The sequence below is a fragment of the Vipera ursinii genome (genome assembly GCF_947247035.1).
Source record: "Vipera ursinii genome assembly, chromosome: 2".
NCBI lineage: Eukaryota > Metazoa > Chordata > Lepidosauria > Squamata > Viperidae > Vipera > Vipera ursinii.
Genome location: NC_139513.1, coordinates 171,762,341 through 171,784,968, shown reverse-complemented (window position 1 = coordinate 171,784,968; position 22,628 = coordinate 171,762,341). Strand labels below are relative to the sequence as shown.

General features: G+C 46.8%; 1 protein-coding gene across 1 annotated transcript in view; it reads left to right on the top strand.

Moving 5' to 3' along the window:
* Positions 1 to 22,628, top strand: part of BGN (biglycan) — a 68,152-nt gene that overhangs the window by 23,382 nt on the left and 22,142 nt on the right. The window lies entirely within an intron of this gene.

The window sequence follows — 22,628 nt, the reverse complement described above, 5'->3', positions numbered from 1 at the left end:
GGGTGAATTTTGACCCTTTTCAGGGTTCTCTGAGGAAGAAAGACCGGACAGCAGGGAGAGGCTTCTTCCCGCACATCCACCGGCGCCGCGCACGCAAACTGGAAGCAAACAGGGGCTCATCTCTTGAAGTGCCATGTGCCATGTCAATATCCCCTCACCTGCCAAGTTTACACTTCCTACATTTACATTCTTATCTTTCTCCTCTTTCTCCTAATAAATTCTGGCTGTGAAGACTGAAGCTATAGAGCAATGGAAGATGGTGGAGAGAGGAAAACAGCAGATGACTTGATTACCTTTTCCTTTTCACATGAATGAACAATCTAGTGCCTACCATGGAAATGAAAAACTCAGACATTTTTTGACTGGTCATGTTGGGTGTCTTTCACCTGGATGTCTGCAACTTTCAGTAGTTGGTTTAGAGATTCAGTGCTGCACTGTAGATACTGCTTACTTTTTCTCTTGCTTTTTTTCTTTAATAAAAGGGATCAAGTAAATATTCCGTTGAGTCTAGCTCTTTGTTCCTGATGACTACTGTATATAAATATGGCCACGTATTTTCCTTGGCTACAAAAAATTGCGCTAATCTGAATACCCTCCCTCATCATTATTTTTCGAGGCATAAATGGAAAAGAGAAGATCAAACTGACTCAATGTGTTTATCAAAACATGACCAAGAGGAAAAGTGTTTCTAAAATTCTACTTTGTTTTTATCAAAGGTGGTCTGTTTCCTAGCTCTTGAAAAGATTCCTGGAAACAAATTAAAACCAGTATTCCATACATAAGACAAATCTCTACTTTCCCCATTATTTGGGGGAAATTCATTATGAAGCCTTCCATTTAGAGGACAATGAAATAATGTACAAAATACCAAATGTCTCACTTACAGTCAGCATTTCCTTTTGGGTTGTAAGGAATGTTTTGAAATATTCCATTCACAACAATGGAAGGTATTCAAGACAGTAACAGAAATCTCAGGAGGATATAAACTTTCCTCAAAGGAAATTTGCTTAAGCATACAATAATATTTTCTCAGGCAGAGGTGATACTAACATTGCATTGTGCAAGAGAACAGTCAAAACTGAAACCATAGATACTGAACTGGATTGAAGGAAGAGCTGCTTCCTTTAAGGCAGAGGTATCCAACCTTGGCAACTTTAAGACTTGTGAACTTCAACTCCCAGAATTCCCCAGCAGCCATGCTTGGACACCCCTGTACTGTATTAGGATGTTCAGCAAAATAATTTTTGGTCCCTCTAAAGCTTAAGCCTCATATTCTGAAGAGCCCAAAGTGAATTGATAAAACCATTCTCAGAAATGAGCTGTCAGGGAAATTCTATTTTCCAAATTCTAATTTCTATAGGAAATTCACTTCTTTGCTAAAGAATTGTTGTTGCATAAATAGAAGCAGAGATGACACGCATCTGTGTTACAGCCATGTTTTCAACAGACTTGGGACACTTTTTAAAGATCAGTTTCTGCCTTCATCTCTCCCAAATCCTGCCTCCTGAAATAACCTTCTACCCCCCACTGCTGTCTGGTAGGGCCAGGCCTGAATTTGCTTAGGCAGAAAAAGGGTTGGGTAATCTCCTATGTTTGCACAGACACAAATTTGAGCCAGAAATTAAGAAGGAACAATTGGGCTTTTATTTCTAGAAATCTTATTTCTATCATGTTTCAACATTCAGTTATAAAGGGGAGGGGGGGAGAAGCAAATTGGCAACATTATACTGGAAATAATTTCTCAAGTATTTGTGTACACTCATAACATTCTAAATTTTGTCTAGAAGTTAAGGATATAGTTTTGATTCCAAAGATTTTTAGATTGGGTACTATCATTCTGTCAGACTATCTTCCAACCTTTTGACACTCTTGTAAATAATAAATTGGTGAAATTCATTACCACAAAATGCCTTGTCCTTCAAGTAGGCTAAGTCAACGAACACATAAAGCAGTAATTCCAGGAATGGCCTTTATCATACAGGTAGTCCTGGACTTATGTCCACAATTGAGCCCAAAATTTCCATTGCCAAACAAAACAGTTGTTAAGTGAGTTTTGCCCCATTTTACGACCTTTCTAGCCAGTTGTTAAATTAGTAAAACAGTTGTTAAGTGAATCTGGCTTCCCCATTGACTTTGCTTGTCAGAAGGACTCAAAAAGTGATCACATGACTTCAGGACAGTGAAACCATCATAAATATATGCCAGTTGTCAAAGGTCCAAATGTTAATCTTGTCACCATGGGGATGCTGCAATGGTTGTGTTAAAAAATGTCACAACTCACTTTTTTCGGTGCCATTGTAATACCCAATGGTCACTAAACGAATGCTTGAAAGTTGAGGATTATCTGTAATAGGGTAGAAGAACAGAATCTTGAAATGAGGGGTACTTGGTGGTCTCTGAGGTTGCTTGTTTTCTTGTAGACGTTTCTGCAAGAAACTGAAAGCCTGCCCAACTTTTTGTCTCATTCTCTAATAAGGAAAAACCAAGGAAGGATTATTTTGAGTTACTTTCTCATCCTTCCCCCTTACTCGGGACCAAGTAATCTTTCCTCAAAGTCCCACTTCAATGGCCCAGTCCTTTCTTCCATATGACCAAAGTCAAGCCTACATTCCTTTACAAAGATATAATGGTGGACAGTTTCTTGGATGGCTTTAAAAGGAAATTGAATAAATTCAAGGAGGGTGGGTCTATCAAGGCTATTTGTCAGTGTTTCCTCTGGATTGGGGTCAGCATACTTTCAAACATCACTTGCTGTGGGAGAGCGATGGGGAAGGCATTATATCTCCGCCTCACCAGAGGCATTTGATTGACCACTGTAAGAAACAAAATGCAGAACTAAGAGGCACCTGGCTCGATGCAAAAGGGCTATTCCCATAATCCTACTGATTTCTTACTGTAATCTTGGGATAGAAAATAAAGTGGTTTTACTGAATGGGTATGTATATGTTGGTGAAAGAGACTGGAGCATTTCGTAGGTATGTTCTTCCTCATCATATTCCAAGGATATTTTCCTTTTGTGGCTCCCCAAAGCTAGTAACAACTTGAGGGGATGATTTTTTCTTTGACAGGGCAAAGCAGAGGAGAATTCCCTTTTCAGCAGTACCATCATCCTGATCAGTAATCACAACCTCCTCCCATATGCTGCTATTTATAGTAACACAGCAGGAACAGCATAAGTTCAAGTGGCAGGTTTAACATCATGCGCAACTCAGTCCTTTAATACAGATTTACCACCTCAGTGACAAGCCGTTGTGGTAACAAATTACATCCTTTCACCTCACTTTCTGCAACTTAAGTATTGAAACATGTCATATCCAGGTCCCAAATTGCAACTTACAAAAGCACACGAGTTGCCCGCTGCTTCTGACTCTTCCTGGTAAAAAGGGAATGAAAAGAAACTACCAATATGGTATTGTTGCATCATCACCTAGAATAGCTCTCCAGATGTGGCTAGGAACTCTGGAACTGCATTGTGGCATATCTGGAGGGCACCAGGTTGGAAAAAGCTATTTCTGGACTATCAATCAATTGAACAGAACAGATCAGGGGACAGCAATGCAGGTGCAATGCGGTTGCATCAGATCCCTTTTTCTACAACACATGAATGGAAAGTTGCAGACGCTATGTAAATTGTCAATAGTTATTGTATTCTTATAGCTTGGTTACAATTCTCTTTTTCATGTGTGAATCAGTCATAAGTCTGTCCCAGAAGCATTCTGGCTTCTGATCTTTTACTGACTTGAAGCATTTACCACAGCTAAACTGGAACAATTTTAATCATAGCTAAACTTGGACTGAAATGAAAGATATTAAATGGTTTGAGTCCTCCTGGTCAAGTTTAAAAATGAAAGGGAAGTAAAGAAGGGTGCTTTAGTGGACCAGCTGCTAAGGAGAATTTGAAAAGACCGTTACAGCAAACGGTAGAGCCAAGATCCTTGGAAGGTCATGCTGGAATAAGAAAAAAGATTGCCTCTATTGAACACCTTAACTATTGGATATACAGTACAGGAGTTTTACTGTCCTGTGCAGGTGGATATCCTCAGTGTTTGATATTCCATCTAGTTAATGGGTTCAGGACTAAGACCCTGCTGGAGCAATGTATAAAGAATACTGAGTGATCACATAATGTACAATGATCACACAACTAAATGCTTCCAGCTTTGGAGGCATAGTTTCCAGGAAATGCTTAAATCTGGCATGCATTTCTCAGAGTATCCATCTGTCACTGCCTGCAATTAAAGCTTAATGTGATGTTTTGAACATTTGAACATTCATAGATATGCATAAAATAAATAAAAGGAAGGAAAACGCTCCTGCAGAAGACAGAAGGAGATTCAACAGTAGAGCAGTAGTAGCTCAGAAACAGCCTTTTGCTCAATATTTCTGTCCTTCTCAGAGTTGCACTTTCTGTCCGCCTATTTGGTTGATGCCATAGTATTGTGGTTATTCCTCACCATTCAATACTTATTCCAGCCTCTAGATCAGGGGTGTCAAACTCAATTTCATTGAGGGCCGCATCAGCATTGCGGTTGCCCTCAAGGGGCCGGGTGGGTGTGGCCAGGGTGGGCGTGGCCTACTGGGTGGGCGTGGCTAGAGTGCATATGGCCTACTGGGTGGGCGTGGCCAGCTCTACATCCTTCGCATCAAGGGTGCCTATGGGGGCCTGGGCAGGAGTGGGACAGATCTGAGGGTCTCTGGCAGGAGGAGGGTCTCTGGGCCAGGGCCAAGGCAGTGGGGGCCGTTCCCTCACTGTTTCCAGGATGGCTTCGGGGGCCACATGAAACCACTTTGTGGGCCAGATCCGGCCCCCGGGCCTTGTGTTTGACATGTCTGCTCTAGAAAAACCAGCTTTCTCCATCTACAGTACATAACCAGAATATTGGATTTCAGTCAACCTTCATTTGCCATCACTCCTTTCTCTAACACCAAAGTGTGTGTGTGTGTGTATGTGTGTGTGTGTGTGTGTGTGTAAGAATTAAAGATAATGCTTACCTACTGCATTCCTCTAAAATGCTCCTGTTTTTAACACAGGGCTTTCCTTAGCATGTTATGGGATATGTCAAAACAGTTGCTTATTTATTTATTATTGCTCAAAACATTGCAGGGGTGTGGGTGGGTGGCATCCCAAGGACAGCTTCTTTTGCTCTAGTCTAGCCTTTTCCGTCCATTTTTTTCCTACCAGAGAATTATTATCAACCTGTCTTGAATGGTTGCAAAGATAAGGGTGTTTTTATGCAAATGATATTTTTATGGTTTCCTCAAATGGTATGCAATTTATTCAGCTTCTTTGAGACCTTGGAAAATCAGAGAGATGGAGATTGGGGGATGGGGGTGGAGGGAATCTAATTCAGCCATACTGTATGCTTGACTTCATTATACCTTTGCTTCACACCCTCAATCATTTTTGGACACACAGAGTATTTCTCGATTTTTCTTCATTTATTTTCAGCATTAGCCAATATTACCCCCTGTCCTCATCATGCTGCCTACTTGCATCTCAGTCCTAGTTATCTCACCTTATTCCACATGCTGTCTTAAACCCAGATCGGAGGTGAAGACAGATCAATGATCAGTGATTTTTTTTTGCAGCAGTTCTTTCTCTCATTACTGTGAGCTCTGCTAAAAATATTGAGAAAACATTCAAAGGACCACTTTTAAGTGAGGCATTTGTTGGCAATTTCTTTGCTGAGTGTTCAGATATTTAAAGGAGGTGCCGAGATGGACTTTGTTGCATTGTGAAAGCTTGTGCTCAGACTGATAAAAAAAATAGGAGTGGCTCTAAGCAAAATAAAAATAAAAATCAGCAAATGGGGATCCTCCCGTTACCAACTTATCTAATAAGCAGACTTTTTGTCATGCAAATGTTTTGGGGGAAAAAGACTCAGAGGTTTCAGTGAGATTTCCGCCTTAATGAATGCACTGACAACGCATGGTTGGAGAGTTCCCACCTCAGCATGTCACAATTCTGTATAAGGTTTCCCCTATCCAGTCGTATCCAACTCTAGGGGGGTGATGCTCACCTCCGTTTCTTAGCTGAGGGAGCCAGCATTATCTAAAGACACTCATGTTTGCCCGAATTATTATATGGTGAGGCACATGAAATGCTGTTACCGTCCCACCCAATTAGTGGTACCTATTTATCTACTCACATTTGCATGCTTTCAAGCTGCTAGATTGGTAGGAGCTGGGGCAAGAAGGGGAGCTTACTCTGCCACGTAGTGCTTGGGTTTCAAATTGTCACCTTCCCAGTTGACAAGCCCAACATCTTAACTGCTAGGCCACAGCGCGCTCCACAGTTCTGTATTCTGATTCCTAACTCTTGCCATTACAACTCAAAAGGAAAGCTTGTGTGAATCTTGCTTCCGTGATTGTACTTTTAGGTTAAGGGGCTTGGAATGTGTTGCTCCAGGCATTCCCCATTTTTTCCTTTGGTCAGAAGAAAAGAAACGGGGAACCATTTTTTACTTTTAGCACCAATAGCAAGACTGGTCCTATCTTTAGATGGGGCAAAGCTCTTTCTCTAGTAGAGGCTTTGCTCTACTATCCAAAGCAACTGATTCACTTCGCTTAATGAAAAGAAAGCTGCCAGCATGGTCTTGACCTTTGATGCTTCTAATCTGGGCTTCTAAAAATGAAGCATCGGTAGCTCTTTGGATTTACTATGACTGTCAGCTCATATTCTTGCTTTGAGAAATTACCTAAGCAAGTATAAAGCCAGTAGGCTTGGAAGCCATTGCACACAATGAGAAATATTGCAAGTGGATGGATGGGGTAGGGGATTGTTTGGGGTGAATGGTGGCTGCAGTGGCAATTCAGGAAAGGTAAAAGTAAGAAATCATCATTAGCAGCAGAGAGTCTTGATTGAAAACATAGCTGTTGAAAGAAAAATCTTCATCAGGGTCCAGTCCAAGCTGGGAAGAAGCAAAATGAAGGCTGCTTTAGAAAGAAGGTTGGAGTTTATTAAATTGCAAAGCCAGACAGAAGCATGGCTCTGGGAAAGCTGACCACATGTAGTAGGGAGTGGTGGGTTTTTATACCTTCTTGAGCTTTTGTTTGGAGTTGTTCCTGTGGCATGAACTTTGACCTGAGTCTGAATGTGCCTTTCTGGTATTCTGATAGTGGAGGGTTAATCCTACTATGACCCAAAGGTCATATCCTGCTTCCCTGGGGGTGTGGCTGATGACTATGTCCTGTGTTGGATTTTTTGGTGTGAGGGATTGTTGATTCTAGGGATCTTTGTCTTTCTAAACCCTGCTTCCTGGCTCCAGTCTTTCTGACAAGATTATCACATCTGCATTTCTGCAGACCTGGTTTCTGTTTGGGGCAGAGAGACTTGGAAGGGGGTTGGTTTCTGCCTTTAAGATCCTTTGGGTAAATATAATATTCTGCCTTTTAATTATTCCCAAAAGTATTTCTTTCTGGGGGGAGCTGACTTCCCACATAGCCATTCTGGTTTCAGATTTTATCCATGTGCCTTAAAGGTCCATTTGAGCCAAGCATAAAATTGCCTCTGCTCAGAAGTGTCTGTTGCTAGTCATGATAACACCAAAGTAAAAAATGCATTAAGATGTCACAATGCAAGCCCTGCCCTTTTGTATTTGTATCATACATAAGTACATAAGAAGACATTGCACCATGAAGTTGCAACATGTGTTTTGTCACTTCCTCCCCAGTTGGAGAAAGCTGCCCTACTTGCCTGCTGAAAGGGTCTTGAACACACTTGAACCATAACATGACATCTGCTCTCAAGAGCCTCACTTCCTTACAGACAAAAGAGGGATATGGACCTCTAGAAGCATGGAACAATGATCTCAACTCTCCAGGCATTGCCTCTCGGAAGTCATGTCTCATTGTTGTTTTCCACATCTATAGACCTGGGCACAGGCAGGGGAGTGGAAAAAGAGTAAAGGCCAGTGTGGATTCTCTTCCCTGTAAAGGCCAGTGTGGATTCTCTTCCCTGTCCATGGTTTGTTCTTCAGTCCAAAGTAACCCCCAAAGCAGCTCTGGGGATCAAGGGATCTGTCCCTTTCTGAACACCAGAGGCTTATAGGCAGGCTAAAATAACAGTGAAATTACAGCCTTTCCTTTATGCAATTACAGGACATCTGCTTACTGCAGAAAACCAGGGAAAGCTACCATATTTTCCCCCCAAGTATTTATAAAAAGTTATAAACATGCTGATTTACTTGCAGTCCAAAATAGTAGCATAGATAAATCTTGAGGGAGCGGCCTTTCATTTAGCTGACTGTGAATGCGTTTTCGATCTGAGATTCACCTGTGTCTCAACTTTCGCATGGTCACCTATAGCAAACAAATCAGGTCACAATTATTAAGAAACGTGAAGATATGAAATATTTTGACTCTATTCAGGGAGCAAGCAGTGGAGGGATCAATCCCTCTTCACTGCCTTAACTAGGGATTGTATGCAAGAACTGATTGCTCTGCCAATCCTTTTACTTCTGTGTCAGAAGGGCAGTTGGCAGTTAAGCAAAATGTACATTTTTTTTGAAAAAAATAAGCTTCTAGATCTCATGACTGTGAATTGTAGGGCTCTCAGATCTCAAAAGTGAAAACCTGGATGACCAATGGTGGGCAGCAAAAATTTTGAGTTTTCTCATCTAGCATATTGTGATGGCACAACATATTCTAATGGATAAATATGACTTAAAGCTTGTCATCGTCTAACTCATTTTAAAATTAATTCCTTAGCAGTATTTTTGGAAGTGGTTGGCTTCTGCTGTTGTCCCAGAGCTGAGAGAGAATGACTAGTCCAGAGACGCTCAGATGACTTCATGCCTAGAAATCACCATCTTCCATTTTCAAGCACAGGGCCTTGAACCACTGCATCAAACCCAGTCGTTTTCTTTTGTTGTTTGGAGAGTTGTTGCTGTTCTTTTAACAGTAGTAGTTTAGAGCTGAATGTTGCATTTATGCAATGTTTGTCCTTTTTGTGATGTCATTATTGTAACTACAAATTTACATGTAAATTTTATTTTGTTTTGGTTCACTGTCATCCTTCACCTGAATTTGATTGCAAAATTTCCAGCAAGCTTTGTCTGGAAAAAACTGGAGGATTTATTGAACGTAAATACAGGAATGAAAATGCAGATCGGGCATTCCTAACCTAAAGCTAAAGTTTGGTAGCTTAAGAGCCCCATGTGATTGGTAAAAATGGCATATCTGCAGTGCAAGGGGCATAGTCAGCTCAAGATAAAAGTGGACATAGCCAGTGGTGAGATTCAAATACCTGAACAACCGGTTCTCTGTGTGGACACCGCTTCCAGAAGTCTGTTCTGGGCCTGGGCCTCCGAGGCCCATAAAGGACTTCTGGAAGTGGCACCCACACACTTCTGGTGGGCCACTCTGGGCCTTAAGAAAAAGGGCTAGGGCATCAGGCGGTTCACCGAAGTCAACAAAAAATTAGCTACCGGTTCTACTGAACTGGTGCGAACTGGCTGAATCCCACCACTGGGTATAGCATGAGATTAAAAAAAACACATTTATTTTAAATTCCATCTGCTTTTCCATAGCCAGCTACCTTTTCCTGATTTATTCAGTCTTAAAATCATAAACTTTGAGAGAGGGGGTTTACACATTTCTTTAAAACTGGCAGCAGCTGATCGAAAGGCACAGGCTGTATAGAAACCTGGCATGGGGAGCTGCAGCTTGTGTACCCCCATGCTTTACACTTTTTCCCCATCCTAACAATGGAAAAATGACTTATGGTCAGTATAGGCATTTGCAGCTAGCAGCTCAGTCTCCTGACACATCAGAGAAAAAACGCAAAGAACAGATGAAAAATGCTATGCTAAAAATAAGCTGGAAATATGTTCCTTTAACCCTCTTTTCTTTCATATTGCTTTTCGATCGTTTTTACTTTTTGTGAAATATCCAAGGAACGTCATGTCATTGCATCCTGTTTTCCTGGATTTATTTTATTTGTGGAAATTTAGGGAGTGGGGATGGTTGGTAATACCATGCAATGGCAAGAGCAGGTCTTGTGAAATGGACAATATTCTATTATAAGAGTCCTGGTATCTTTAATTAAAGTGTTCTTATTCCAGATTCAGAGTTTTTATTACCAGACACAAAAAGCAACCTTTTTTCATTTATACCACGAGACCTTTATTCTGAATAACACTTGCTGGTAAGTAAATTTTCTAGGAGAATCATTTTAGGAGAATTGACATTTGCTTTCAATTAAATTCAGAACATTCAGCCTTTGGTAATGCTGAAGGACTCTGATATGAAAATAATCGCAGTTAGGATAACTTGGAGAATTTGGATTTAAAATATAATTGCAATTATAACTCTTAGACTTGTAGAATCATAGAACTGTGGACTTAAGTGAACATAAGAATCTCAGCCAGTTATCTTCAAGAAAAACAGTTAAACCATTCAGAAGAAGTGGCTGTCTAACCCAGGGCTTTTCAACCTTTTCACCTATTGTACCACTTTTAGGATATGGCCATATCCGAGTACCACCAGTCACCTAGCAAGGTGTCAAAAACTTGATGACCAAAAAAAAAAAAAGGAAAAAAGTGATGACATACAGATAGTCCTCGACTTATAACAGTTCGCTTAGTGAATGTTCGAAGTTACAATGGCACTGAAAAAAGTGCCCCCCAAGCCACAGCCGAGCAGGACACCTGCCTGCCCAACCGGTGGCACTGTTCCTTCTGTCTGAGGTCTTCATTGTTGTGAACATTTCTGTTGAGGATTGGCAGCGGGGGTGGGGTGGGGGGTGTTTGGTTTTTATTCCCCCCCCTCTGCTGGCTGGTTGCAGCAGGTTTTGGTCACTTCACATGACCCTGGGACACTGTGACCATCATAAATATGAATCAGTTGCCAAGCATCTGAATGTAAATCACAAGATCCTGGCGATGCTGCAACATTCCAGCTGATCGGCGCTTCTTCTGGGCTTAGCCGAAGCACCAGGATCAGCGCCGAGCTCCAGCTGGAGCCTGGCGCTGATCCTGGTGTTTCCGCTGAGCCCTGACAGCTGTGCAGCTCCAGCCATCTCTTGCTCAGGCTTGTGTGGTGCTGCCACCGGTCCAGCTTATTCCCCTCCCCCACTACTACTTTTCTAAGATGGTTGCATACCACCTGCCAGGTGCCAATGTACCACAGGTGGTACCCGTACCACTGGTTGAAAAGCCCTGGTCTAACCTTTTCTCCAGAGAAGGAAGAGCCATGGTTGTCAACAGAGATTGACTCTTTCACAGTTGTACAGATCATTTCATCAGGAATTTTCCTCTTATTTTTAAACAAAATATTGGTAGTTGCAACTTATGCACATTATTTCCGGCCCTAGTTTCCACGGTCATGATTCCTGCCCATTTTCCTTATGGCACCCTTTCATAGATTTGATATTCTATCACGCCTCAATCTTCTTTTTTTGCAGGGTGAACAACCTAAGGTCCTGTCACCTATCCTCAGAGGGTGTATCCTTAGGTACTTCTATTAACCCAAAGGTGCTTTTTAAAGAGGCAACTGGACTTTCTTGTTTTTCTTGGAAGACATTTCACTGCTCATCCAAAAAGCTTCTTCAGTTCTGACTGGATGGTGCGGAATGGAAAGATTTATACTCCTTGCAAGCAGCTGGTCATTTGCATTATTTTAGAGAGTTGTTGAGACCACTTGGAGGTTTATCTGTGTCCTCAGGGTCACCTGAGTGGTGTGGGGCCTATCTATCTCCAGTCTACAACACAGTCCTTTCATCAGTTCCAAGAAGGCTCCACACCCATTTGCACTACTCAGGTGACCCTGATACAGAGATAAACCTCCAGATGGCCTCAACAACTCTCTAAAACAGGGGTGTCAAACACAAGGCCCGGGGGCCGGATCCGGCCCGCGAAGTGGTTTCATGTGGCCCGCGAAGCCATCCTGGAAACAGTAAAGGAACGGCCCCCACTGCCTTGGCCCTGGCCCAGAGACCCTCAGATCTGTCCCACTCCTGCCCAGGCCCCCATAGGCACCCTTGATGCGAACGATGTAGAGCTGGCCATGCCCACCCAGTAGGCCATACGCACTCTGGCCACACCCACCCAGTAGGCCACACCCACCCAGGCCACACCCACCCGACCCCTTGAGGGCAACCGCAATGCTGATGCGGCCCTCAATGAAATTGAGTTTGACACCCCAGTGTTGTGACTCAGGGCCAGCCTGTGGGCCCGACAGCCGGGTCCGATGTATCGGAGGACTCAGATGTGGGGGAGGAGGGAAACGAACCGGCTGATGATGATTTGGAGACTTTGCAGAGTCCTCAGCCGGGAACCTCTTCTCAGCTGTGTGAGCCCGAGAGTGCGGAGGATGATGACCCACAGCTGGCCCTGTTCAAGGACGCCCGACGCAGGAGGCAGACGAGCAGGGACAAACAAAGGAAGGCTATGGGACTCCTCGGGAGGAGGCACAGGGAGACCACGCCCTGAGCTCTCTATAAAAGAAGTGTTTGGGGAGGGGCTAGTTGCTGAAAGCAACTTTTTCTTTGAGAAGTCAAGCTCTTGTATTTTTGTAACAGTGTAATTAAAACTTGGCAGAAGCCTTTTGATCTTGGACGCTTTCCAGACTCTTCCTTTGATTAGGGGTGCGAGAAGAGGGCTGGTTTAGAACAGTTTGCTTTCAGCCACCCACCCCTTAATACTACGATGGAGCAGCTTCTTGCCGAGAATGTCCAGCTCAACCAGCAACTCACCTTGCTGGCCACTCAGGTGGCACAACTGCAGGCTCAGGTACATGCTGCCCCCCCACCCAGGAGGAAATGTCAGATAGCTATGCCGGATAAATTCGCTGGTAATCCAGAACTGTTTCCTGCCTTCCTGGGACAATGCCAGCTTTATATCAGCGTGAAAGCAGCTGATTTCCCCACTGACCGAGATAAGGTGGGATTCGTGTTGAGCCTTCTGTCGGGAGATGCAGCTCGTTGGGGCACGCCTCTGTTGGCACAGCCTAGCCCTTTGTTGGATAACTTTGGGGGGTTTTGTGACCATATGCGCCTCATGTACGAGGACCCGATTAAGGCACAGACGGCCACCCGACGCCTGAAAGCTTTGAGGCAGGGTCAGCGCCCTCTACAGGCCTATATCAGCGATTTCCGGCTGCTTAGCCAGGATTCCGCCTGGAATGAGGCTGCGCTCGTGGATGCCTTTCAGGATGGCTTGTCAGAGGAGATGTTGGATGAGCTGGCCCGCGTGGACATTCCCTCAGACCTGAATGGGCTGATCCATCTTTGTCTGCGGATCGATGCCCGGCTGCAGCAGCGTAAGAGTCGCCGTGCCACCCCACAGACCCCTGCCGCCCCTGTTGTGCGTGAGCCCCCGGTCCAGAGGGAGGAGCCAATGGAGCTGGGTGCCGCCAGGTTCCGTCTATCGGTGACGGAAATGGACAGACGACGATCGGAGGGGTTGTGTTTTTACTGTGGGGACCCTGGACATTTGGCTGCTTCTTGCCCGAAGAAGCGTCAGCGGGCGTCAGTGACCAAGCCTGCCCTGAGAAAGTCCCCTGCTTTGTTATCGGGAAACGGCCCGAGCCCGATCTAGACGGTGTGAAAGATCGGGCGACCCACAACATCCACTCCGAGCGACGCCGTTCCAACGGTGCCTGTGAACCTCCACGGCATTTGATTTTGGAGGCACGTCTGATCCTCCCTGGCAAGTCAGAGGGGATTCCAGTCCATGCCTTAATTGACTCTGGGGCTACCACTAACTTTATGGATTCGGCCTTTGTGGCCAAATGGGCTGTTCCCCAGTGTCCAGTGGATCCGCCCATGCTTGTGGAGACCATCGATGGTCGAGTGCTCCTGTCCGGGCCTATCACGGCCGCCACGCAACCCGTGTGTATGGCCATCAGTACCCATGTGGAGGCCATTCAGTTCTACGTCACTTCGGATCTGCACTTCCCCGTGGTCTTGGGACTGGCGTGGCTCCGGGCGCATGATCCACAGATCTATTGGTCTCAGAACTTGGTCACCTTCCCAAGTTTGCAGTGCGTGGACCACACCCGCCATATCTGTGCCGGCCAGGTGGAGGGTTCCTCAGGGGTTTCCTTGCCTCCCGAACTGTCCGACTTTGCTGACGTGTTCAGCGAGTCAGAGGCGGACCAATTACCCCCGCACAGGCCCTACGACTGCTCCATTGACCTAGTCCCTGATGCGCCTCTCCCAGTGGGGCGTTTGTACTCCATGTCGGAGCCCGAGTTGGCTGCATTGCGGGACTTCCTGACGAAGAACTTGGCTCGTGGTTTCATCCGGCCCTCGTCCTCGCCAGTGTCTGCGCCCGTGCTCTTCGTCAAAAAGAAGTCGGGCGAGTTACGGCTTTGCTGTGACTACCGGAAACTCAACGCTATCACGGTGCGTAACCGCTACCCGCTGCCCCTCATCCCCGAGCTCTTGGACCGACTCCGGGAGGCTAAGATCTTCACGAAACTGGACCTGCGTGGAGCTTACAACCTCGTCAGGGTTCGGCCGGGTGATGAGTGGAAGACGGCGTTTGGTACTCGCTATGGACATTTCGAGTACACGGTGATGCCGTTTGGCCTGACCAACGCCCCCGCTGTGTTTCAGCATTTTATGAATGACGTCTTTCGGGATCTGTTGGACCAGTTTGTTGTGATTTACCTGGACGACATCCTGATTTACTCCCCGTCGCGTGAAGCGCATCATCAGCATCTCCGTCAGGTCCTGCAGCGCCTCCGGAATCATCGGCTGTTTGCCAAGTTGGAGAAGTGCCAGTTCTACCAGGTGACCATTGATTTCCTGGGTCACCGCATTTCTCCTGAGGGCATCGCCATGGAACCGAGTAAAGTTGAGTCATTGCAGAGTTGGCAACCCCCGCGTCGCGTGAAGGATATTCAGCGACTTCTTGGATTTGCCAACTACTATCGGACATTCATCCCTGGCTTTGCTGCCTTGACAGCCCCCCTCACCCGGCTCCTGCAGAAGAAGACTCGGTTCCAGTGGAACGCCCCCGAACAACAGGCGTTCCAAGCTCTGAAGGACGCCTTCATGAAGGAGCCCATCTTGAAGCATCCTGACCCGCAACGGCCATTTGTCGTGGAGGCGGACGCCTCCGACATTGCCATTGGGGCCGTGTTACTTCAGGCAGCGACGCCCAACGGTACCCTTTTCCCTTGCGCGTATCACTCACGGAAATTGAATCCCTCGGAGCGCAACTATACCATCTGGGAGAAGGAGCTGCTGGCCATCAAGGCGGCGTTCGAGGCTTGGAGGCATCATCTGGAGGGGGCGCGGCATCAAATCGAGGTCCGGACGGACCACAAGAATCTGGAAAGCCTGCAGACCGCTCGGAATTTGAACCAACGCCAGATCCGGTGGTCCCTCTTCTTTGCGAGGTTTGACTTCCGGGTGCGGTACATACCAAGCGGGCACAACCAGAGAGCGGATGCTCTGTCCAGGAAGCCCGAGTACACCCGAGTGGAAGACAAGCTTCCGCCCAGGACCGTGATCCCCGTCGAGTCTTTTGCTGCGGTGCGGGAGCCGGTGGATATACGGGCTCGGATCCGGGAGGCGCAGCAGCAGGAGGCGTGGGTGGCTCAGCGGAAGGAAGAGGTGGGGCCAGATTCGCCTTGGTCGGTCACGGATGGACTCCTGTATTATCGTGACCGGCTCTATGTTCCAGGAGGGCCACTCAGGGGACTCGTCCTCAGCCAATGTCATGATAACCCGGCTGCGGGGCATTTTGGCCTGTTCAAGACTCTGAACCTGGTCTCCCGTACATTCTGGTGGCCCCGAGTCCGACACGATGTCCAGTCTTATGTCACCTCCTGCGTCCCATGCAGGCAGGCCAAGTCAGCGACAGGGGCCCCGCCTGGTTTACTGCAGCCTTTGCCAACGCCCAAGAGACCCTGGGGGGCTGTGTCCATGGACTTTCTGACGGATCTACCCCCATCCTCCGGCTTCACGACAGTGTTTGTGGTGGTGGACATGTTGACCAAGATGGCGCACTTCATCCCCTGTCGCGGCTTACCGTCAGCTCGCGCCACTAGTCGCATGTTCATCCAACAGGTGTTCCGGCTGCACGGCCTTCCCGATAGAGTCGTCTCCGATAGGGGGGCCCAGTTTACAGCCCGCTTCTGGCAGGAGTTGATGCGGGCGTTGGACATTAAGGTTTGCCTCTCGTCCGCGCATCATCCTCAGACCGACGGGGGTACCGAGAAGGTCATCGGCATTTTGGAGCAGTATCTGCGCTGCTACGTTAACCTGCAGCAGGACAATTGGGTGGACTATTTGGCCATAGCCGAGTTTGCCTTTAACAACTCGCAGCACACCTCCACGCAGATGACACCGTTCTTGGCCAATGTGGGTTATCACCCTCGGTTTTTCCCCCTTTCTCCCGTGGACTCACCGGAGCCGGCAGCGAACGAATTCATGGCGGAGTTACAGGCGATCCATCGGTTGGTGCGACGGCAGCTGGAGAAGGCCAAGGCCGACTACAAGAGGTTCGCCGATCGGTCGAGAAGGGATACGCCTCCATTATCGGTGGGGGATCGGGTCTGGCTGTCCACCAGGAACCTACCATCCACTCGGCCGGCGAGGAAGCTGGACCACCGTTACCTTGGACCGTTCCCAGTCGAGGCCGTCATCAACCCGGTCGCCTATCGTTTAACTCTGCCACGTTCCCTGCGCGTGCACCCCGTCTTCCATCGGTCCTTGTTGGTCCCCGAACAACCGGCTTGTCCACTTCGCCAAGCGGAACCTCCCCCATCAGGACCTCGTGATGGCGACAGCACCCCCGAGTACGAGGTCGCCAGCATCAGGGATTCCCGCTGGCTGAAAGGTCGCTTCCAGTACCTGATCGAGTGGAAAGGGTACGGGCCGGAGGACTTCACATGGGAAGACGCGACCGCCGTTCATGCCCCTGCGTTGGTGACTGCTTTTCACGAACAGTTCCCATCCCGACCGCATCCGGATCGGCAGACCCGGGGGAAGGGCCCTGCGGTGCGGGATAGTGTTGTGACTCAGGGCCAGCCTGTGGGCCCGACAGCCGGGTCCGATGTATCGGAGGACTCAGATGTGGGGGAGGAGGGAAACGAACCGGCTGATGATGATTTGGAGACTTTGCAGAGTCCTCAGCCGGGAACCTCTTCTCAGCTGTGTGAGCCCGAGAGTGCGGAGGATGATGACCCACAGCTGGCCCTGTTCAAGGACGCCCGACGCAGGAGGCAGACGAGCAGGGACAAACAAAGGAAGGCTATGGGACTCCTCGGGAGGAGGCACAGGGAGACCACGCCCTGAGCTCTCTATAAAAGAAGTGTTTGGGGAGGGGCTAGTTGCTGAAAGCAACTTTTTCTTTGAGAAGTCAAGCTCTTGTATTTTTGTAACAGTGTAATTAAAACTTGGCAGAAGCCTTTTGATCTTGGACGCTTTCCAGACTCTTCCTTTGATTAGGGGTGCGAGAAGAGGGCTGGTTTAGAACACCCTGCTCTAAAAGAATGCAAAAGACCAGCTGCCTTCAAGGAGTATATATCCTTGCATTCCCCACTATCCAGTCAGAGCTGAAGAAGTTTCTTGGATGAGAAGTGAAATGTCTTCAAAGAAAAACAAGAAAGTCCAGTTGTCTCTTGAAGGAGCACCTTTGGGACAACCATGACCTGGATGACTGAGAATCTGCATAGACATTCCTTATATTAACTTTGTTGGTGTGTTCCAAACCCTTTCTAACCTGTAGATATCTTTTTGGAAATTTGAATGGTAAAAAATAATCCAGGTGTGGTTTCACCAGTGCAATCCAGAGGGGAATAAAGACTTCGCATGTCGTTCAGGCAGCACTTCTATAATGCAGTTCAGAATTGCTTTAACACCCATGGTTGTCAAACTCACTGTGTCATATGACATGTTAGGACAGTGATGGCGAACCTTTTGGAGACTGAGTGCCCAAACTGCAACCCAAAACCCGCTTATGTATCGTCAGGTACCGGGTGGGCGTGGCCCATTGGGTGGGTGTGGCCCATTGGGTGGGTGTGGCCCATTGGACGGCTGTGGCTGTGGTGGTAATGGCATACTGGGTGTGATGAAAAAGTTCAATCAATCAATTCTAACTTTGCGAGATCTTCTTTTTCGCACGAGAAATTGAAATTGATTGATTGAACCTTTTTCTGTTTTTTGCACACGGCGGTGGAGTTCTAAAGCAAAAAGGTTTTATAAAACCCAGCTGAAGGCCTAGGATTGGGGCGACAGCGCGTGTGCCCACAGAGAGGGCTCTGCGTGCCACCTGTGGCACACGTGCCATAGGTTTGCCACCACAGTGTTAGGATATATTGTGACTTTTTTGCATTGCTGGAGCTGGGGTGGACGTGGCCTCTGTATGATGCAACCGGCCCGCAGGCCAGCAATTTGACACCCCTGTTTTAACCATTCTAGCAACTGCCTCACACTATTTGTCCATAATTAGCTTGTTGTCAATGACCACACCCTAATCCTTTTTTCCAATCTAGTGCTTTCAAGCCATCAATCCTATATCTTCTATACACTTCCTTTTTCCCCCCCGCTCAGATATAATGCCTCATGTTTCTTCCTGTTGAAGGGCGTATTGGTCCAGTCTTCCAATCTATCCAGATTAAATTACAATCCCATCACTGCACATTTCATTACCTTTCAATTAATTAGGTTATTAATAAAAAGGTTGAATGATATTGACCCTGTGAATTCATTTTTCCCCCCAGTTTGGTGTAATAGTTAGGGCAGCTGGGTGATTTTTGGACCGGTCCCTCTTTTGTAGTCCTGGTAAGCATGCAAAGGGCAAACCACTTCTGAAAATCTTGCTTGGAAAACTGCAAGATTTAAACAATCACTACAAGGCACAAAATTTTGAGGGTGATGTTCTGAGTGAGACGATCATTCACCTTCTGCTGCATGCTCATTCCATTTTGAAATGGTTTTTTTTTCCCAACTGCGCATTCCTGTGTCGTTGGTCTTTCAATTTTTATTTATGTATTTTACTTTTGTTCCATTTGTATACCACCTGACTCCCAGTGGCGTAGCGTGGGTTGTCAGCACCCGGGGCAAGGCAACCGGAAGCGGAAATAGAGGGGCGGGCAGGCGGTGACGTCACGGCACTGCTGAAAAGACGTGCCCCGCAGCGGTGTAGACTTTCCAAGAAGAGTCGCGCGCATGCGGGATGCTTCCGGGTCCCTCTCGAGGGCGGCTGGGCGGGGCTCCGACCTGCAAGAGCCGCTGCATTCAAGCTCGCACGTGAGCCCCGCTAAATAAAGCCACGCATGCGCACGAAGCTAGGCCGGCCGGCCAATGGGTCCGTCTTTGCTCGGCCAAACCTGCCAGGGCGCCTGCGGGGCGCTTGCGATTGGCCTGAACCTGGGCGGAGAGTTGGCCACTTCTATTTATTTTATTCAGTTTATGTGGCCGCCCATCTCACCTGCCGGACTCATTTCGCTTTGCAAGAAAGAGCAGCTCGAGAGCGGAGCCAAGCCAACTCTGTGCAGCCCTTGGGGCTCCCTGAGCAGCTCAGTGCGAGCGCGTCCCCCCCAGATGTTGCGCCCGGTGCGGCCGGCCCCCCCTGCACCCCCCACACTACGCCACTGCTGACTCCCAAAGATTCTGCACTGTAAAAATGCAGCTTCTTCTTCACTCTTGTTATCAGTTATAATGAATGTGCCTAATCTATTTGTAGGCTGTATATAACACTTTCCTCAATGATGCCCCCACATGTTTGGCACTACAATTCTCAGAATTTCCAGGAAGAACTGTTGGCTGCAGTTGCTGAACTTGGTGACAATTTGTTTGTTTGCTTGATTACATTTCTAGAGTTGCCTGACTCAACCAACTCTGGGTGGTTTACACTAAAAGCAACCAATAATGACTCTGCATCCCCCAGGAGAGTCAAACCGGCTAAAAAAACCCAACACATTTTTTAAAAAAAGAACAAGATCTGATCGTTCATATCATCCAACAAAAAAACCCTCTCAGGTCCCAGGGGCGGTGGGGAACCCTATTTTCAAAGTTCACTTAGAAGATGACAAGATCAAGGCAATGCAAAGTTGAGGAGGGAGGGGGACTAGTATTCCAGAGGACAGGTGTTACGGTAAGGAAAGCATGCTTAGATGCATTGTTTCAAAGATGGGACCTGCAGTATGCCCACTCTGCTTAATCTTACAGAAAAGGTGGGCAGAAAACATGTGAGAAAGTCTTTAGGCAGTGCTTTTTTTGTAAAAGAAAAAGGTGCCGGAACTCACACATGTCATACAACCCGCCTTGCCTACCCTACAAGGTTCCATCCAAAAAAGGTGCCGGAACTCCGTTCTGAGCGTTCTATGAGAAAAAAAGCCCTGTCTTTAGGTAACCAGGCCATATGCCACGGATAGGCTATCACCAACACCTTGAATTGAACCTGAAGGTCATGGGATGCAATACAGACGTTACTCTGGTAGACACCAAACAGCTGCCTCTGCGGTTGCAGAAAAGTTCTCAAAGTAAGGAGAGGGAAGATATGGCGGAGAAAAGCAGGCTCCATCATGAAGACTAGGACAGTTAGAAGGATGAATGGCAATTGTTTTTAAGGAGGAGTAAAAGGAGAAATAACTGGATGCACTGAAAGCGTGTGGGATATTCCTTTTGTATCCTGTACTGACTAGAGAAGGAGAGTCCCAGCAGAATAGCTGAGAGGACCACCAAGGCAGATAATCGAGATATTGCAGGCCAGATGTGAGGTTAACTCAGATCTGGAGGGTGAAGCAGCCACTGCAGAGAGTACAAAACTGCGTAAGGGCTGTTTCGACATGGGAGGAGAAATGAGGCAGAGGCTGATTGCTGTTTAGAGCAAGGGGTCTTCAAACTTGGCCCTTTTAAGACTTGTGGACTTCAGCTCCCAGAATTCCTCAGCCAGGCACGCTGGCTGAGGAATTCTGGGAGCTGAAGTCCACAAGTCATAAAAGGGCCAAGTTTGAAGACCCCTGGTTTAGAGGGTAAGGTGCCTCATGTAACAGAAAGAGGGGGACCAAATTTAACCCAGTCAACTGCCCAGCCAGAAACTGCTTTAGTTCAGTTACATAAACAAAAGTAAGGCAGCCTTTCAGTAAAAGACAAAGACTTTGCCTACAACTGCAAAGCAGAAGTCAAAAACCAGAGCATGAAGCAATGAGAGGCTCCAAATGTAAAGAGCTATTAGCAGCGTGGAGGAACTGCGGGCCAGGAACTCTTTGTTTCTGTCTCCCAGAGACAAGGATAAGAGCCTACCCCAAATTAATTAGAAAAAGGTGGATTTGAAAGATGGAGGATCTGGGTGATGGCCAGAGAACATATTGCCTTTGGTTGAAGTATGGTATGGTTAATAATTGAAATAAGCAAGCCCAGAGGGCTTTAGTAACAAAGAGGTCTCCCCAGCTCAGCCTGGTTGCCTTTTCACCCATTTCCTTTGCAAACAAGAAAAAGCAAAATCTTCCACCAGTGCTTTCAAACGAGTCTTTCTTGGCAGGCCGAGTTGGCACCCTCAGAGAAGCAGAGTTACAGCTGTTTGCAGGCCCTGGACTGAATGAAGCTAAGCTATATGTTGCCAAGTCAACCCAGCTTTGGGGGACAGGCCATTGGCAGAGATCCCAGTCATTATTCCAGCAATTCTGGTCTGAGTTTTGAAAGATATTTATTGCACAATCAACACTGGAGTGAGAATACTCACTCTCTCCCACATTTTCTGACGTTCCTGACTCATCACCCATCCCTCCTGGTTCGTAAGGGTTTGGATTTTGTCTCTTCTCCTTCATATAATGAAACAATTAACTGTACAAAGTCTCAACTAGGAAGTGCCTGATTCAAATCTGGATCCTGTTATGGAGTCACTAGGTTGCCACATCCGTATCAATGTTTCATGAATTAAATAAAGTTCCCTATTTAAATTAAATTAAATTAAATTAAATACAGTGTTACCGTAAATAACTGAAATAAATAAAAAATAAAGTCATAGTAATTTGCAACCTCCCTCACCCTGGGGCTGCCCAGAAGTGTTGGCTGTCCAGTCAGGACTCTATAGTCCTACTAGATTGGCTTAATAAGACTCAATTCAGATTTGTTCTTAGCACTTAGCACCAGAAGGGAAGAACTGAAAATTATGATATCCTCTTGAATTTTTTGGAGAAAAAGCGAGTCCATTGCACTTCCTTCCTTCCTTCCTTCCTTCCTTCCTTCCTTCCTTCCTTCCTTCCTTCCTTCCTTCCTTCCTTCCTTCCCCCTTCCCCCTCCCTTTCCCTCTCCCCTTCCTGTCTGCTGAGTCAGCTGAGCCACAATGTACAGCCTGCAGATTAGCCACCAATTACTGAAGCCTGGTCTACCAAAATGAAGATGGTGGTCTTGGCTATATCCATGGCAGCAAGAAATTTGTTGCACTACAGTTTCATGCAAAAGGACAAAAAGGGACATTTCCATTTACCACGTGGTCATCTAGGGATCAGAAGAATGGGAGGGCAGCAACTCCAGATCTCATAGAAGGGGGGAAACGGGAGGGGGGGGAGTGGATAGCTGTGGCAGAGCAACCAGTAAAACAGGTAATACGGGGAGTTGTAGAATGTGCTTAAGCAAGGTTTCTCCCACCTTTATAATGTCACTGAAGAGGAACAGGAAAAATCCAAAGGTTAGCTATGGTCTTCCTTTCAGAGCATTGGGCTGT